We start from the raw sequence: 20,437 nt of genomic DNA, 5'->3' as shown, positions 1-20,437 counted from the left end.
TCAAAGAGATTGTCAAGCAGTCACTCCACGTTGGCCTCGTTCTTTCCTGCAACCTGCTCCCTAGGCTTTTTTCTGCAATTGGGATTTCAGAAATGAAATTGTCCATGAATAGGAATCTACTGTTCTCCAGTTGAGATGGACATACACGAGCTCATTTCTCATCTGGACTCTATTTCAGAAATGTACACAAGATGTCAAAAATATACCACTTGGAACCAGAGCAATATTTATTTTTTAAAAAATTAGAGGGAAAAAAGTTGCCTTGCTTCAATTCCTACTGGAATGTACAATAACTATGTGCTGATGCTGCACTTTGAAGGCATTGATTTAGTTATCCTCAGGGTCACTGGATGAGTGGTGCATGGATACACACACACACACACACACACATATACACACATACATATATTCAGAGTGCTTTGTTGTGAACTGGGAATTTCAGGCATTACAATGCCAGAGTAAGGCTCTATTGGATCCAGCTATTCATTAACAATGCTTTATTAAGTGTTCCCTTGTGTGCCAAGCCTTGTGCTAGGCAGGGAGAAAAAAAGAAGCCAGGGAACCAGAAGTCACAGATGGAGAAATCAGAACACAATAGGAGAGAATAAAGAAAGCACTAAGGCAATAATACAAACTAAATATTAAAGGAGAAGGGGTTGAGGTTACTGAACTGGAGTCCCAGGGCAGATTTCCTGGAGGGGATGGTAAGACTTGAGCAGGGCCGTGGAGGATAGGGTTGGAGACTCTGAGTCATCCACAGTACTCTCTTAGCAATGTGCATTAGAATTAGTATTTGTTTGCAGGGCGTGGGAGCAAGAGTGATCAGGAATTATTCTGAAGGAGGCCGCCACATGGAAGGTTGAGAGAAACAGGAGACAGAGGCAGAAAAACAAAACAGAAACAAGAGGCAGAAGGCATCTTAGTCCTAGTGATACCACTGACCCATTACGAGTGACCTTCTCTCCGAACCTCAGTTTCCCTATCTATACATTGGAACTAAATAATACCAGTCCTACCCACCTCCCAGGACCATTGTTAAGAAAACAAATGAGATAATTGTGTGTCTATGCTTGGAAAATTAGAGAGGACGATCCATGACATAGGTTGGTATTATGAAGGTAGATGTTTATCTGCAGCCACTCTCCTGCAGCTGGGAATAGGATGACCTCAGTATTTAAATGAATTTTTCTTGGCAGGCCTCTTACTTGCCATAATTATAGCCTGCCAGCCACTAGTTGAGTGTGTATACTTAAACAGGACCTGTCACACAAGTGTACATGTGTATGTATTTGTGTATATATGTGTTTGTATGTATAAGCTTGCATTGGGCTAGGATATTGGAGCCATGACAGCAAAAAGACTGGAGAACTCTTAGGAACAAAGGTGGTATATAGAGATGGGGATTTGTGCAAACATCTTTGAGCATGCTTACAGAAATACATGCCCTGTTGCCACTGCAGTAAGCCCTGTTATCTATCTTCCTTGGTGTATTGCAAAGCATTTCTACTTGTCTCCCTGGCTGCGTGCTGCCCCAATCCAGTCCATCCTCCATACTGCTGCTAAAGTGCCCTTTCCAACCCACATGGAATTCCTGGGCTCCTGGATGCCCACAAGATAACATACATGTTCCTTCACATGACATTGAAGCAGGGCACTGATATTGCCACACCTCTTGTTAAAATTGTGGACTATTTTAATACGAGCTGCTCCTCTTGGTCCCCTCAAGACCCCTCCTTCTGCCCTGTTCCCCACTCCTGGACCCATTTTTAACCTCTGCAAGACCCAGCAACTAAAGGGATAGTGCCCAGCACAGCAGGGAGCCTAGGGACACTGTTTCATGTGTTCACCTGCATCTTTTCTGCTTGGTCAGTGCTCCTGATGTTCTGGTTTTTAAATATTTTGAGGATTATCTCTGCATTCATGGTTCATCTCATCCCAGATCATCTTTCTGGCCTCATGTCTCACAAGTTCTCCCCACAGATGGCAATAACACTGAAATTCTCATATTCCATGTCTGGATTGATACACCTGTCTCTCTCACTATATTGGAAATTTCTTGCAGGCAGAGACAGTGACTCCGTCATGTAGTCCCATAGCCCAGCTCAGAACCCAGCACATAGTAGACACTCAATACATGCTTGTTTCTTAACATAGAGAATGCTGGTAGATGGAACCGTTCTGTTTGTAATCCTCTAAACTACTCCAGGGTCCAGACCTGAAGCTGATGCAAGGCACTTTCCTGGTCTTACTACATACATCCTGAATGTTATTCACATTTCCAATATCCTTGAGTTGGAGGGAAGGAGCAAATACTATTTCCATTCTCTTACTGCGAAATGGAAATATTTCAAGAGTGTGTCTCAACCACACAATGAATGCTTAATAGAATTGAGACATACAGTCATGTCTCTGGAACTTTCACTTACCCACAGTGCTGTAAAGCCCTTTGGGATTTGGGAGTGAAAACTGCTGTCCTAACGTGAGTAATTGTAGACCACTGACTTCTGGGGAGATGCTGGCTTGCAGTCTCTCTAAGGGGGGCCTGAGGCCTATCTCTTGGAAGTGATGTAAATGTTCTTGCCCCTTCTCCTCCAGCACTGCCAGGGAAGACACCAGTTTGTGGGGTTGGGGTGGAGAATACATTACATCTCTCTTGATTTCGTTGCCAGCTTCTGCTTTATTAACATGGCTTCATAACTGGTGGTCCCTTGAGCAAGAAGCTAACTTTAGTTTCAGGAACCTCTCTGGCAACCTTTCTTCCCCACCCCCACAAGAATAGTCCATTGTAGCCAGCCAAGCTGTAAGGACTGTAGAGAAGACCAGGCTGGGAGAATGGCTGGGCCCCGTCTTCAAAGAACTTAGTCAAGAAGCCTCATCCATCAGGTATGACTTAGGCTGCAAGTAACTGCAACTGACTCTAACTGGAAATTATCTCACATAACAGGAAGTCCAGGGAAAGGGTAGGCTTCAAGATGGGTTGATTCAGCTGCTCATAATGACTGTCAACATGTACCAGGGTTACCTTGTTCTTGTCCAGCAGGAGAGAGAAGAATCTAATAACTAGGAAGTCCAGGAAACCATGTTGGTGTCCAACATTCTCAGTTCCATCTTTATAGATAGTAGAGAAACATGGGCACTGTAGAGCAGTAGGGTAGATTCAGAGTACCCACTGAGTTCACATTAGCTGTGTGGCCTTGCACAAGTCCATTAACTGCTGTGAGGCAGTTCCCTTACATGTCAAGTGACAATTGTTATATCTGACTTGGTTCCTAACAAGCTCATGGTGGGGATCATGTGACATAATGTATCTCTTCTTTTAACATCTTTATTGGAGTATAATTGCTTTACAATGGTGTGTTAGTTTCTGCTGTATAACAAAGTGAATCAGCTATACATACACATATACCCCCATATCTCCTCCCTCTTGCGCCTCCCTCCCACCCTCCCTATCCCACCCCTCTAGGTGGTCACAAAGCACCGAGCTGATCTCCCTGTGCTATGCGGCTGCTTCCCACTAGCTACCTATTTTACGTTTGGTAGTGTATATATGTCCATGCCACTCTCTCACTTCGTCCCAGCTTACCCTTCCCCCTCCCCGTGTCCTCAAGTCCATTCTCTACATCTGCATCTTTATACCTGTCCTGCCCCTAGGTTCTTCAGAACCATTTTTTTTTTTTAGATTCCATATATATGTGTTAGCATACGGTATTTGTTTTTCTCTTTCTGACTGACTTCACTCTGTATGACAATACCATATATCTTTAAGCCCTTTAAAAATTACTTTTATCAGAGAAGATATACATAGAACACCTACTGTGTATAAGGTACTGTTAGATTACAAGGTTAAAATAAAACTCAGTTAATACCCTCAAGTTTCCCCAAACTGTCCAACAAACATCTACTAAGCACCCATAGGTGCTGGGGAAACAGATATGAGAAAGACCTAGTCTCTGTCTTCGGGGAGTTCCCAGTAGAGCAGAGGAGACAGACCCACAAACAGACAACTTCAGTACAATGTGGTAAGTGCATGGAACAGTAGAGGTGAGTGTAGAGAGCTCTGGGAGTACATAGGAGTTACTAACCTATCCAGGCTACACAGGGAAGGGATAGGAGTAGTGTTGGGAGCTTATGAAGCAATAAGAAGATAAGAAGAGAACCATCTGGCATAGATACATATATAACAATGCCCCCAAACAGCCTTCTTACTTTATACTTGAGGAGCAAACTAAGGAGTAGAGCCTGTAGAAAACAATGAGTAAACAATGGGGTGACGAATTCTTTCCTCCTTCGTCTCCATATGTTGTGGTTAACCCACCACATATGCTCCCTAGAGGTTCCAATCCACATATACAGTCTGAAACCTAAGCATCTCCATGCATAATGGGGCCTCAAAAAATGTCATGGAACACTGACTCTCATTGACGGAACAATATCCTCCTAAGTCGCTTCATGATCTGCTATAGCATATCCTCTGGGAGTTGCAGAGATTGGACCTCTAATAACTGGTTGGGGCATGTGTATCAGCTTTTTCAGGAAAGATTATTTGTCTGAAGAGCCTCACATATCCTATCATTAAAATTTATAATTCTCTATCCTATGTTGCTATCTTAACATACCTTAAACTAAAACTGTATTCATAAAGGGTTTATGGACATTTTTAAAACAACAAAATATTCTTTAAATATAAGGCAATCTTTCAGTTTTTTTCACGTGCTGTTTTCATCAACCTTATCAGTTCCCTGAACCTGCTGGTTGTGCTGTGGAGAGAGGGTATATAAAGCCTGTAGAACCTAATCCTTGTCTTTCTGTGTCTGACTTACTACACTTAGTATGTTAAACTCTAGGTCCATCCATGTTGCTGAAAATGGCATTATTTCATTCTTTTTTATGAGAAAGACAAATGTCATATATCGCTTATATGTGGAATCTAAAAAAATGATACAAAGGAACTTATTTCCAAAACAGAAACAGACTCACAGACAGAAAACAAACTTATGGTTACCAAAGGGGAAAGGTGGGGAGGGATAAATTAGGAGTATGGGATTAAGAGATACACACTACTATATATAAAATAGATAAACAACAAAGACCTACTGTATAGTACAGGGAACTATATTCAATATCTTGTAATAACGTATAATGGAAAAGAATCTGAAAAAGAAGTGTATATACAGATATATATATATATATCTGAATCGCTTTGCTGTACACCTGAAACTAACACAACATTGTAAATCAACTATACTTCAATAAAAATAAAAGTTAAAAAAAGAATCTAATCCTTGAACCAGACTTCAGGGTTAGATGTTGAGTCTCAGTGACAAAGCCTTACTTCTCACCACTTTCTTGTGTAGAGATATTTGCTACCCCAAGGTTTTTGCCTCCTAAAACGCCTTAATTAGAGCCTGATTGGATTTGACCACTAGAAAGCCTGCTGCACATTTGGTGCATGGTTTTCTGTGCTCCAGAGAGCTCTGCTGTTCAGAGGCTCATAAAGCACCCTCCTGGACAGCTTCTCAGGCCCAGGTTTTTGCTCCTTGGCCGGCTCTGTGCTTTATTACCTCCTGAGGTACTTACCCACTTGCCTGTTCTCAAGTTACTTCCCCAGGCCCACAGTTTGACAGTGCTTTCCTAGGGGACACAGCCAGCCTCCCTGTTGCCCCAAACCAGCTGGAGGACTCGCAAAAGCCAGAAGCAACCACTTGCATGGGCCTGGCCTTGAAAATGGAATGCCTCACCTTTCTCACACCAATTAGTGAAGTTATTATTCTCCCTACTGAACAGATAAGAAGGCAAGTTTCAGGGAGGTGAAGTGACTTGCCTGAGTTCAAACCTTTATTGAATGGCAGAGCCAGGATTTGAACTCATGCCTAACACACAGTAGAGTCTCAGCTCATGCGTATTGTTTATGGAATGAATAAATGAATGAACAGTCTTTTTGACAGCTATATCCAGGAGCAATTTTTGGGCCTGTTGGTATGTGTTTCTGACATTTTATAACTGAATTTTTCAAACATACAGAACAATGGAAAGAATTTACAATGAACATTCATATACCCATCATTTAGATTCTATTATTAATGTTATACTGTTATATTTATTTGATCACATATCTGTTCATTTATTGATTCCCTCTTTCCATCCGTCAATCCCTGTTATTTTCTGATGCACTTCAAAGTAAACTGAAGACATCAGTACAGGTCTCTATAAACATTTCAGCATGCATATCATTTCTCCTTGTTCATAGTTCTTTCTTTTTTTGAATTTTATTTATTTTTTTATAGAGCAGGTTCTTATTAGTTATCTATTTAATACATATTAGTGTATATATGTCAATCCCAATCTCCCAATTCATCCCACCACCACCCCCGCCCCCGCCACTTACCCCCCTTGGTGTCCATACGTTTGTTCTCTACATCTATGTCTCTATTTCTGCCCTGCAAACCGGTTCATCTATACCATTTTTATAGGTTCCACATATATGCGTTAATATACGATATTTGTTTTTCTCTTTCTGACTTACTTCACTCTGTATGACAGTCTCTAGATCCATCCACGTCTCTACAAATGAGCCAATTTCGTCCCTTTTTATGGCTGAGTAATATTCCATTGTATATATGTACCACATCTTATTTATTCATTCGTCTGTCGATGGGCATTTAGGTTGCTTCCATGACCTGGCTATTGTAAATAGTGCTGCAATGAACATTGGGGTGCATGTGTCTTTTTGAATTATGGTTTTCTCTGGGTATATGCCCAGGAGTGGAATTGCTGGGTCATATGGTAATTCTATTTTTAGTTTTTTAAGGACCCTCCATACTGTTCTCCATAGTGGCTGTATCAATTTACATTCCCACCAACAGTGCAAGAGGGTTCCCTTTTCTCCACACCCTCTCCAGCATTTGCTGTTTGTAGATTTTCTGGTGATGCCCATTCTAACTGGTGTGAGATGATACCTCATTGTAGTTTTGATTTGCATTTCTTTAATAATCAGTGATGTTGAGCAGGTTTTCATGTGCCTCTTGGCCATCTGTATGTCTTCTTTGGAGAAATGTCTGTTTAGGTCTTCTGCCCATTTTTGGATTGGGTTGTTTGTGTTTTTAATATTGAGCTGCATGAGCTGTTTATATATTTTGGAGATTAATCCTTTGTCCGTTGATTCGTTTGCTAATATTTTCTCCCATTCTGAGGGTTGTCTTTTCGTCTTGCTTGTAGTTTCCTTTGCTGTGCAAAAGCTTTTAAGTTTCATTAGGTCCCATTTGTTTATTTTTGTTTTTATTTCCATTACTCTAGGAGGTGGGTCAAAAAGGACCTTGCTGTGATGTACGTCATAGAGTGTTCTGCCTATGTTTTCCTCTAAGAGTCATACAGTGTCTGGCCTTACATTTAGGTCCTTAATCCATTTTGAGTTTATTTTTGTGTATGGTGTTAGGGAGTGTTCTCATTTCATCCTTTTACATGTAGCTGTCCAGTTTTCCCAGCACCACTTATTGAAGAGACTGTCTTTTCTCCATTGTATATCCTTGCCTCCTTTGTCATAGATTAGTTGACTATAGGTGCGTGGATTTATCTCTGGGCTTTCTGTCCTGTTCCATTGATCTATGTTTCTGTTTTTGTGCCAGTACCATATTGTCTTGATTACTGTAGCTTTATAGTATAGTCTGAAGTCAGGGAGTCTGATTCCTCCAGCTCTGTTTCTTTCCCTTAAGACTGGTTTGGCTATTCAGGGTCTTTTGTGTCTCCATACACATTTTAAGATTTTTTGTTCTAGTTCCGTAAAAAATGCCATTGGTAATTTGATAGGAACTGCATTGAATCTGTAGATTGCTTTGGGTAGTATAGTCATTTTCACAATGTTGATTCTTCCAATCCAAGAACATGTTATATTTCTCCATCTGTTTGTATCATCTTTAATTTCTTTCATCAGTGTCTTATAATTTTCTGCATACAGGTCTTTTGTCTCCCTAAGTAGGTTTACTCCTAGGTATTTTATTCTTTTTGTTGCCATGGTAAATGGGAGTGTTTCCTTAATTTTACTTTCAGATTTTTCATCATTAGTGTATGGGAATGCAACAGATTTCTGTGCATTAATTTTGCATCCTGCAACTTTACCAAATTCATTGATTAGTAGTTTTCTGGTGGCATTTTTAGGATTCTCTATGTATAGTATCATGTCATCTGCAAACAGTGACAGTTTTACTTCTTCTTTTCCAATTTGTATTCCTTTTATTTCTTTTTCTTCTCTGATTGCTGTGGCTAGGACTTCCAAAACTATGTTGAATAATAGTGGCAACAGTGGACATTCTTGTCTTGTTCCTGATCTTAGAGGAAATGTTTTGAGTTTTTCACCATTGAAAATGATGTTTGCTGTGGGTTTGTCATATATGGCCTTTATTGTGTTGAGGTAGGTTCCCTCTATGCCCACTTTCTGGAGAGTTTTTCTCATAAATGGGTGTTGAATTTTGTCAAAAGCTTTTTCTGCATCTGTTGAGATGATCATATGGTTTTTCTTCTTCAGTTTGTTAATATGGTGTATCACATTGATTGATTTGTATATATTGAAGCATCCTTGCATCCCTGGGATAAATCCCACTTGATCATGGTGTATGATCCTTTTAATGTGCTGTTGGATTCTGTTTGCTAGTATTTTGTTGAGGATTTTTGCATCTATATTCATCAGTGATATTGGTCTGTAATTTTCTTTTTTTGTAGTATCTTTGTCTGGTTTTGGTGTCAGGGTGATGGTGGCCTCGTGTAATGAGTTTGGGAGTGTTCCTTCCTCTGCAATTTTTTGGAAGAGTTTGAGAAGGATGGGTGTTAGCTCTTCTCTAAATGTTTGATAGAATTCACCTGTGAAGCCATCTGGTCCTGCACTTTTGTTTGTTGGAAGATTTTTAAACCAGTTTCAATTTCATTACTTGTGATTGGTCTGTTCATATTTTCTATTTCTTCCTGGTTCAGTCGTGGAAGGTTATACCTTTCTAAGAATTTGTCCATTTCTTCCAGGTTGTCCATTTTATTGGCATAGGGTTGCTTGTAGTAGTCTCTTAGGATGCTTTGTATTTCTGCGGTGTCTATTGTAACTTCTCCTTTTTCATTTCTAATTCTATTGATTTGAGTCTTCTCCCTCTTTTTCTTGATGAGTCTGGCTAATGGTTTATGAATTTTGTTTATCTTCTCAAAGAACCAGCTTTTAGTTTTATTGATCTTTGCTATTGTTTTCTTTGTTTCTATTCCATTTATTTCTGCTCTGATCTTTATGATTTCTTTCCTTCTACTAACTTCGGGTTTTGTTTATTCTTCTTTCTGTAGGTCCTTTAGGTGTAAGGTTAGAATCTTTTTTTTTATAATGACAGAGGCCAAAGCTGGCTTTTCATATCAACAATTTCATTTTTTAAAAATTAATTAATTAATTAATTTATTTTTGGCTGTGTTGGGTCTTCGTTTCTGTGTGAGGGCTTTCTCCAGTTGCGGCAAGCGGGGGCCACTCTTCATCGCGGTGCGCGGGCCCCTCACTATCACGGCCTCTCTTGTTGCGGAGCGCATGCTCCAGACGTGCAGGCTCAGTAGTTGTGGCTCACGGGCCTAGTTGCTCCGCGGCATGTGGGATCTTCCCAGACCAGGGCTCGAATCCGTGTCCCCTATATTGGCAGGCAGATTCTCAACCACTGCACCACCAGTGAAGCCCAAGGTTAGATTCTTTATTTGAGATTTTCCTTGTTTCTTGAGGTAGGCTTGTATTGCTATAAACTTCCCTCTTAGCACTGCTTTTGCTGCATCCCAGAGGTTTTGGATCATCGTGTTTTCATTGTCATTTGTCTCTAGGTATTTTTTGATTTCCTCTTTGATTTCTTCAGTGATCTCTTGGTTATTTACTAACATATTGTTTAGCCTCCATGTATTTGTGTTTTTTACGTTTTTTTCCCTGTAATTCATTTCTAATCTCATAGCATTGTGGTCAGAAAAGATGCTTGATATGATTTCAATTTTCTTAAATTTACTGAGGCTTGATTTGTGACCCAGGATGTGACCTATCCTGGAGAATGTTCCATGTGCAGTTGAGAAGAAAGTGTAATCTGCTGTTTTTGGATGGAATGTCCTATAAATATCAATTAAATATCTCTGGTCTGTTGTGTCATTTAAAGCTTCTGTTTCCTTATTAATTTTCTGTTTGGATGATCTGTCCATTGGTGTAAGTGAGGTGTTAAAGTCCCCCACTATCACTGTGTTACTGTCGATTTCCTCTTTTATAGCTGTTAGCAGTTGCCTTATGTATTGAGGTGCTCCTATGTTGGGTGCATAAATATTTATATTTGGTATATCTTCTTCTTAGTTTGATCCCTTGATCATTATGTAGTCCTTCCTTGTCTCTTGTAACATTCTTTATTTTAAAGTCTATTTTATCTGATATGAGTATTGCTACTCCAGCTTTCTTTTGATTTCCATTTGCATGGAATATCTTTTTCCATCCCCTCACTTTCAGTCTATGTCTGAAGTGGGTCTCTTGTAGACAGCATATATATGGATCTTGTTTTTGTATCCATTCAGCGAGCCTGTGTCTTTTGGTTGGAGCATTTAATCCATTCTCGTTTAAGGTAATTATCCATATGTATGTTCCTATTACCATTTTCTTAATTGTTATGGGTTTGTTTTTGTAGGTCCTTTTCTTCTCTTGTGTTTCCACTTAGAGAAGTTCCTTTACCATTTGTTGTAGAGCTGGTTTGGTGGTGCTGAATTCTCTTAGCTTTTGCTTGTCTGTAAAGCTTTTGATTTCTCCATCAAATCTGAATGAGATACTTGCTGGGTAGTGTAATCTTGATTGTAGGTTCTTCCCTTTCATCACTTTAAATATATCATGCCACTCCCTTCTGGCTTGTAGAGTTTCTGCTGTGAAATCAGCTCTTAACCTTATGGAAGTTCTGTTGTATGTTATTTGTCATTTTTCCCTTGTTGCTTTCAGTAATTTTTCTTTGTCTTTAATTTTTGTCAATTTGATTACTATGTGTCTCGGCGTGTTTCTCCTTGGGTTTATCCTGCCTGGGACTCTCTGCACTTCCTGGACTTGGGTGGCCATTTCCTTTCCCATGATAGGGAAGTTTTCGACTATAATCTCTTCAAATATTTTCTCTGGTCCTTTCTCTCTCTCTTCTCCTTCTGGGACCCCTATAATGCGAATGTTGTTGCATTTAATGTTGTCCCAGAGGTCTCTTAGGCTGTCTTCATTTCTTTTCATTCTTTTTACTTTATTCTCATCTGTGGCAGTGAATTCCACCATTCTGTCTTCCAGGTCACTTATCCATTCTTCTGCCTCAGTTATTCTGCTGTTGATTCCTTCTAGTGTAGTTTTCATTTCAGTTATTGTATTGTTCATCTCTGTTTGTTCTTTAATTCTTCTAGGTCTTTGTTAAACATTTCTTGCATCTTCTCGATCTTTGCCTCCATTGTTTTTCCGAGGTCCTGGATCATCTTCACTATCATTATTCTGAATTCTTTTTCTGGAAGGTTGCCTATCTCCACTTCATTTAGTTGTTTATCTGGGGTTATATCTTGTTCTTTCATCTGGTACATAGCCCTCTGCCTTTTCATGTTTTCTGTCTTTCTGTGAATGTGGTTTTTGTTCCACAGGCTGCAGGACTGTAGTTCTTCTTGCTTCTGCTGTCTGCCCTCTGGTGGATGAGGCTATCTAAGAGGCTTGTGCATGTTTCCTGATGGGTGGGACTGGTGGTGGGTAGAGCTGACTGTTGCTCTGGTGGGCAGAGCTCAGTAAAACTTTAGTCCACTTGTCTGCTGATGAGTGGGGCTGGGTTCCCTCCCTGTTGGTGTTTGGCCTAAGGCGACCCAACACTGGAGCCTACCCGGCTCTTTGGTGGGGCTAATGGCAGACTCCGGGAGGGCTCACGCCAAGGAGTATTCCCCAGAATTTCTGCTGCCAGTGTCCTTGTCCTCCCGGTGAGCCACAGCCACCCCCGCCTCTGCAGGAGACGCTCCAACACTAGCAGGTAGGTCTGGTTCAGTCTCCTATGGGGTCACTGCTCCTTCCCCTAGGTCCTGATGTGCACACTACTTTGTGTGTGCCCTCCAAGAGTGGAGTCCCAGTCCTGTCAAAGTCCTGCAATCAAATCCCGCTAGCATTCAAAGTCTGATTCTCTAGGAATTCCTCCTCCTGTTGCTGGACCCCCAGGTTGGGAAGCCTAATGTGGGGCTCAGAACCTTCACTCCAGTGGGTGGACCTCTGTGGTATAAGTGTTCTCCAGTCTGTGAGTCACCCACTCAGCAGTTATGGGATTTGATTTTATTGTGATTGCGCCCCTCCTACCATCTCATTGTGGCTTCTCCTTTGTCTTTGGATGTGGAGTATCTTTTTTGGTGAGTTCCAGTGTCTTCCTGTCAATGATTGTTCAGCAGTTAGTTGTGATTCTGGTGCTCTCCCAAGAGGGAGTTAGCGCACATCCTTCTACTCTGCCATCTTGAACCAATCTCCTCTTTTTTTCTTTTGAGGTAACATTTACATACAATGAGATATACACATCTCTAGTGTACCATTGGGTGAGTTTTGACACACTTTGCACCTGTGTATCCCAAACCCCTATCAATATATAGAACGTTATCATCAACACAGAAATTTTCTTCACGTATGTTGCTTTTAACTGTGCTGTACAGCTTCCTTAACTGAACCAGCAACTCCACTGAAAGGCAGACGTCAATGATTCTAACTGGGAGGATGTGTTGAGATTGCTTTTCCTTCATTGACTGATGCTCTGGGAGTGAACCAGGTGGCACTTAACGGGATTTGGTCCTCAGGTCCCTTCACTTTGATAAATTTCACCTGGAAGCACTTCTTCTCCTTTCAAGCAAACATTTGTGAAAGGTTGCCCGTTGATTATGGCAATTAACTTTATCAGTTTAAACTGAAGTGAAACAATGAATAATTTGTTTTATTTTATTGTAATTTAATGTCAGTAATGTATAAGGGCCTGCTCTTTTCAGCAGGGACTCTTTCATCTGTGTTTTTTTTAAAGTAAAAGTAATGCTGCTAAAGATAAAACGTTCCCGGCTTGGACGTCAAAGTGAATTCTAGTCAGTTCATTGAAACTCAGATCAGGGCTAAGAGTTGAAATATACATAGAACACCCAAAGGAGTGTGTGTGCCTGAGTAGGATCTAAATGAGAAACCCAAAGGTCCTTTGCCCTATTTGAAACAGGCCTATTGGAACAGATAAGCAGGGTTACCTCCTTGAAACCCAGGCTTCGAGTAATTTGGTATGTAGTAAGAGTCAGGCTATTCTATGATCTGGGGATTGTGAAAGGCATTTAGGCTGAATTGGCAGAGATATTGTTGGGCCTACCAAACATGCCTGTGGCTTTGGTCCTTTTGGTTAATGGTACTGTTGCTGGTGGGCAATGGGATCATCACCACTAGGACTTCTGATCCAGGAATTTTCACAATTTAGAGTTTATCAGAATCACCCTGAGGGATTGAAACACAAATGGCTGGGGCCCACCCTCAGAGTTCGTGATTCAGTACACCTACGGTGGGTTCGGAAAATTGGCATTTTTTTTTTTTCCACACACACACACTGTATTTTATTTTTACAAGAGATAGATAGACTGACACCAAGCATTGTACATGGATGACCACAACAAAAGCAACAATGATTGCAATTACCAAACATGAAACACACTTATACTATGTCATAATATTGACATTCAGTCCAGTAATCCTCCACTGTAACAGCTCCTTTACTTTGCAGTGAAAATTGATTTGTATATTCTTTTCCTCTGAGTCCTTGTGGGATTTTTTTTTTTTTAATTCAGACAGAAAGTCACAAAAATTATACTCATCCTCATCAGTTCACTCAGTCCCATGTAATTAATTTCTTTTTTTTTCATCTTGATCTTTTGTTAGCACTTTTATGAGTTCATCAGTTTTTCATTAGAGTTCTGAAAATGCTTATTCATTCAGTTCAGCAGTACAGTCAGTTACCAGAAACCTGTACTTGTCAGAGTCTTTTCCATGAATTTCTTGAAGATGAAACTCTTTTATAGGAACATATTTGCAAAATCATCAGAGTACACCCAGAACTGTCTGTAAATGACAAAAGACTTAAAAATGACCATGGTTAAAGATTTGATGAAAGTTTATAATAATGCAGTTGACAAGAAAATTAGTTATTTCTGAGATATACATTTTAAAGTAATAACTAGGATTATTACTTATAACATTATACCAGAACATATAAGATTTTTAGACGTTTCCTGTAATGTCTGAAACATTTATATTAACATATTTCCATACATATTTCCATACAAATACAAATATAAGATTTTTAGAAATTTCATGTAATGTCTGAAACATTTATATTAACATATTTCCATACATATTTCCATACAAATACAAATATAAGATTTTTAGAAATTTCATGTAATGTCTGAAACATTTATATTAACATATTTCCATACATATTTCCATACAAATACAAATATAAGATTTTTAGAAATTTCATGTAATGTCTGAAACATTTATATTAACATATTTCCATACATATTTCCATACAAATACAAATATAAGATTTTTAGAAATTTCATGTAATGTCTGAAACATTTATATTAACATATTTCCATACAAATAACCCAATGAAAGTTTAGTATTAGTTGTTTTGTTTGTTTTTTTATACTGCAGGTTCTTATTAGGCATCAGTTTTATACACATCAGTGTATACATGTCAATCCCAATCGCCCAATTCAGCACATCACCATCCCCACCTCATCGCAGTTTTCCCCCCTTGGTGTCCATATGTCCATTCTCTACATCTGTGTCTCAACTTCTGCCCTGCAAACTGGCTCATCTGTACCATTTTTCTACGTTCCACATACATGCATTAACATACGATATTTGTTTTTCTCTTTCTGACTTACTTCACTCTGTATGACAGTCTCTAGATCCATCCACATCTCAACAAATGACTCAATTTCGTTCCTTTTTATGGCTGAATAATATTCCATCGTATATATGTACCACAACTTCTTTATCCATTCGTCTGTTGATGGGCATTTAGGTTGCTTCCATGACCTGGCTATTGTAAATAGTGCTGCAATGAACATTCGGGTGCATGTGTCTTTTTGAATTACGGTTTTCTCTGGGTATATGCCCAGTAGTGGGATTGCTGGGTCATATGGTAATTCTATTTTTAGTTTTTTAAGGAACCTCCATATTGTTCTCCATAGTGGCTGTATCAATTTACATTCCCACCAACAGTGCAAGAGGGTTCCCTTTTCTCCACACCCTCTCCAGCATTTGTTGTTTGTAGATTTTCTGATGATGCCCATTCTAACAGGAGTGAGGTGATACCTCATTGTAGTTTTGATTTGCATTTCTCTAATAATTAGTGATGTTGAGCATCTTTTCATGTGCTTCGTGGCCGTCTGTATGTCTTCTTTGGAGAAATGTCTATTTAGGTCTTCTGCCCATTTTTGGATTGGGGTGTTTGTTTCTTTGATATTGAGCTGAATGAGCTGTTTATATATTTTGGAGATTAATCCTTTGTCCGTTGATTCATTTGCAAATATTTTCTCCCATTCTGAGGGTTGTCTTTTCGTCTTGTTTATGGTTTCCTTTGCTGTGCAAAAGCTTTGAAGTTTCATTAGGTCCCACTTGTTTATTTTTGTTTTTATTTCCATTACTCTAGGAGGTGGATCGAAAAAGATCTTGCTGTGATTTATGTCAAAGAGTGTTCTTCCTATGTTTTCCTCTAAGAGTTTTATAGTGTCCAGTCTTATATTTAGGTCTCTAATCCATTTTGAGTTTATTTTTGTGTATGGTGTTAGGGAGTATTCTAATTTCATTCTTTTACATGTGGCTGTCCAGTTTTCCCAGCACCACTTATTGAAGAGACTGTCTTTTCTCCATTGTATATCTTTGCCTCCTTTGTCATAGATTAGTTGACCATAGGTGCGTGGGTTAATCTCTGGGCTTTCTATCTTGTTCCATTGATCTATGTTTCTGTTTTTGTGCCAGTACCATATTGTCTTGATTACTGTAGCTTTGTAGTATAGTCTGAAGTCAGGGAGTCTGATTCCTCCAGCTCCATTTTTTTGCCTCAAGACTGCTTTGGCTATTCGGGGTCTTTTGTGTCTCCATACAAATTTTAAGATGATTTGTTCTAGCTCCGTAAAAAATGCCATTGGTACTTTGATAGGGATTGCATTGAATCTGTAGATTGCTTTGGGTAGTATACTCATTTTCAAAATGTTGATTCTTCCAATCCAAGAACATGGTATATCTCTCCATCTGTTGGTATCATCTTTAATTTCTTTCATCAGTGTCTTATAGTTTTCTGCATACAGGTCTTTTGTCTCCTTAGGTAGGTTTATTCCTAGGTATTTTATTCTTTTTGTTGCCATGGTAAATGGGAGTGTTTCCATAATTTCTCTTTCAGATTTTTCATCATTAGTGTATAGGAATGCAAGAGATTTCTGTGCATTAATTTTGTAACCTGCAACTTTACCATATTCATTAATTAGCTCTAGCAGTTTTCTGGTGGCAGTTTTAGGATTCTCTATGTATAGTATCATGTCATCCGCAAACAGTGACAGTTTTACTTCTTCTTTTCCAATTTGTATTCCTTTTATTTCTTTTTCTTCTCTGATTGCCGTGGCTAGGACTTCCAGAACTATGTTGAATAATAGTGGTGAGAGTGGACATCCTTGTCTCGTTCCTGATCTTAGAGGAAATGCTTTCAGTTTTTCACCATTGAGAATGATGTTTGCTGTGGGTTTGTCATATATGGCCTTTATTATGTTGAGGTAGGTTCCCTCTATGCCCACTTTCTGGAGAGTTTTTATCAGAAATGGGTGTTGAATTTTGTCAAAAGCTTTTTCTGCATCTATTGAGATGATCATATGGTTTTTCTTCTTCAATTTGTTAATATGGTGTATCACATTGATTGATTTGCGTATATTGAAGAATCCTTGCATCCCTGGGATAAATCCCACTTGATCGTGGTGTATGATCCTTTTAATGTGTTGTTGGATTCTGTTTGCTAGTATTTTGTTGAGGATTTTTGCATCTATATTCATCAGTGATATTGGTCTGTAATTTTCTTTTTTTGTAGTGTCTTTGTCTGGTTTTGGTATCAGGGTGATGGTGGCCTCATAGAATGAGTTTGGGAGAGTTCCTTCCTCTGCAATTTTTTGGAAGAGTTTGAGAAGGATGGGTGTTAGCTCTTCTCTAAATGTTTGATAGAATTCACCTGTGAAGCCATCTGGTCCTGGACTTTTGTTTGTTGGAAGATTTTTAATCACAGTTTCAATTTCATTACTTGTGATTGGTCTGTTGATATTTTCTGTTTCTTCCTGATTCAGTCTTGGAAGGTTATACCTTTCTAAGAATTTGTCCATTTCTTCCAGGTTGTCCATTTTATTGGCATAAAGTTGCTTGTAGTAGTCTCTTAGGATGTTTTGTATTTCTGCAGTGTCTGTTGTAACTTCTCCTTTTTCATTTCTGATTTTATTGATTTGAGTCCTCTCCCTCTTTTTCTTGATGAGTCTGGCTAATGGCTTATCAATTTTGTTTATCTTCTCAAAGAACCAACTTTTAGTTTTATTGATCTTTGCTATTGTTTTCTTTGTTTCTATTTCATTTATTTCTGCTCTGATCTTTATGATTTCTTTCCTTCTGCTAACTTTGGGTTTTGTTTGTTCTTCTTTCTCTAGTTTCTTTAGGTGTAAAGTTAGATTGTTTACTTGAGATTTTTCTTGTTTCTTTAGGTAGGCTTGTATAGCTATAAACTTCCCTCTTAGAACCGCTTTTGCTGCATCCCATAGGTTTTGGGTCGTCGTGTTTTCATTGTCATTTGTCTCTAGGTATTTTTTTATTTCCTGTTTGATTTCTTCAGTGATCTCTTGGTTATTTAGTAACGTATTGTTTAGCCTCCATGTGTTTGTCTTTTTTACGTTTTTTTCCCTGTAATTCATTTCTAATCTCATAGCGTTGTGGTCAGAAAAGATGCTTGATATGATTTCAATTTTCTTAAATTTACTGAGGCTTGATTTGTGACCCAAGATGTGATCTATCCTGGAGAATGTTCCGTGTGCACTTGAGAAGAACGTGTAATCTGCCGTTTTTGGATGGAATGTCCTATATATATCAATTAAATCTATCTGGTCTATTGTGTCATTTAAAGCTTCTGTTTCCTTATTTATTTTCATTTTGGATGATCTGTCCATTGGTGTAAGTGAGGTGTTAAAGTCCCCCACTATTATTGTGTTACTGTCGATTTCCTCTTTTATAGCTGTTAGCAGTTGCCTTATGTATTGAGGTGCTCCTATGTTGGGTGCATATATATTTATAATTGTTATATCTTCTTCTTGGATTGATCCCTGGATCATTATGTAGTGTCCTTCCTTGTCTCTTGTAACATTCTTTATTTTAAAGTCTATTTTATCTGATATGAGTATAGCTACTCCAGCTTTCTTTTGATTTCCATTTGCATGGAATATCTTTTTCCATCCCCTCACTTTCAGTCTGTATGTGTCCCTAGGTCTGAAGTGGGTCTCTTGTAGACAGCATATATATGGGTCTTGTTTTTGTATCCATTCAGCCAGTCTATGTCTTTTGGTTGGGGCATTTAATCCATTCACGTTTAAGGTAATTATCGATATGTATGTTCCTATGACCATTTTCTTAATTGTTTTGGGTTTGTTTTTGTAGGTCCTTTTCTTCTCTTGTGTTTCCCACTTAGAGAAGTTCCTTTAGCATTTGTTGTAGAGCTGGTTTGGTGGTGCTGAATTCTCTTAGCTTTTGCTTGTCTGTAAAGCTTTTGATTTCTCCATCAAATCTAAATGAGATCCTTGCTGGGTAGAGTAATCTTGGTTGTAGGTTCTTCCCTTTCATCACTTTAAGTATTTCATGCCACTCCCTTCTGGCTTGCAGAGTTTCTGCTGAGAAATCAGCTGTTAACCTTATGGGGGTTCCCTTGTATGTTATTTGTCGTTTTTCCCTTGCTGCTTTCAATAATTTTTCTTTGTCTTTAATTTTTGCCACTTTGATTACTATGTGTCTCGGCGTGTTTCTCCTTGGGTTTATTCTGTATGGGACTCTCTGCGCTTCCTGGACTTGGGTGGCTATTTCCTTTCCCATGTTAGGGAAGTTTTCGATTATAATCTCTTCAAATATTTTCTCTGGTCCTTTCTCTCTCTCTTCTCCTTCTGGGACCCCTATAATGCGAATGTTGTTGCGTTTAATGTTGTCCCAGAGGTCTCTTAGGCTGTCTTCATTTCTTTTTATTCTTTTTTCTTTAGTCTGTTCCGCAGCAGTGAATTCCACCATTCTGTCTTCCAGGTCACTTATCCGTTCTTCTGCCTCAGTTATTCTGCTATTGATTCCTTCTAGTGTAGTTTTCATTTCAGTTATTGTATTGGTCATCTCTGTTTGTTTGTTCTTTAATTCTTCTAGGTCTTTGTTAATCATTTCTTGCATCTTCTCAATCTTTGCCTCCATTCTTATTCCGAGGTCCTGGATCATCTTCACTATCATTATTCTGAATTCTTTTTCTGGAAGGTTGCCTATCTCCACTTCATTTAGTTGTTTTTCTGGGGTTTTTTCTTGTTCCTTCATCTGGTACATAGCCCTCTGCCTTTTCATCTTCTCTGTCTTTCTGTAACTGTGGTTTTTGGTCCACAGGCTGCAGGATTGTAGTTTTTCTTGCTTCTGTTGTCTGCCCTCTGGTGGTTGAGGCTATCTAAGAGGCTTGATGGGAGGCTCTGGTGGTGGGTAGAGATGACTGTTGCTGTGGCGGTCAGAGCTCAGTAAAACCTTAATCCACTTGACTGTTGATGGGTGGGGCTGGGTTCCCTCCCTGTTGCTGTGGCGATCAGAGCCCAGTAAAACCTTAATCCACTTGACTGTTGATGGGTGGGGCTGGGTTCTCTCCCTGTTGGTTGTTTTGCCTGAGGCAACCCAACACTGGAGCCTACCCGTGCTCTTTGGTGGGGTTAATGGCAGACTCTGGGAGGGCTCACGCCAAGGAGAACTTCCCAGGACCTCTGCTGCCAGTGTCCTTATCCCCACGGTGAAACAGAGCCACCACTCGCCTCTGCAGGAGACCCCCCAACACCAGCAGGTACGTCTGGTTCAGTCTCCCCCAGGGTCACTGCTCCTTCCCCTGGGTCCCGATGCACACATTACTTTGTGTGTGCCCTCCAAGAGTGGGGTCTCTGTTTCCCCCAGTCCTGTCACAGTCCTGCAATCAATTCCCACTAGACTTCAAAGTCTGATTCTCTAGGAATTCCTCCTCCCTTTGCCGGACCCCCAGGTTGGGAAGCCTGAGGTGGGGCTCAGAACCTTCACTCCAGTGGGTGGACTTCTGTGGTATAAGTGTTCGCCAGTCTGTGAGTCACCCACCCAGCAGTTATGGGATTTGATTTTACTCTGATTGCG

At 39.5% G+C, this 20,437-nt stretch overlaps 1 protein-coding gene across 4 annotated transcripts in view; it reads left to right on the top strand.

Moving 5' to 3' along the window:
- The window catches only part of SHROOM4 (shroom family member 4), a 214,810-nt gene that overhangs the window by 76,483 nt on the left and 117,890 nt on the right, over nt 1–20,437 (top strand). The window lies entirely within an intron of this gene.

Source organism: Balaenoptera acutorostrata, chromosome X (assembly GCF_949987535.1).
Source record: "Balaenoptera acutorostrata chromosome X, mBalAcu1.1, whole genome shotgun sequence".
Classification (NCBI taxonomy): domain Eukaryota; kingdom Metazoa; phylum Chordata; class Mammalia; order Artiodactyla; family Balaenopteridae; genus Balaenoptera; species Balaenoptera acutorostrata.
This window is presented reverse-complemented; position numbering and strand designations above follow the sequence as displayed.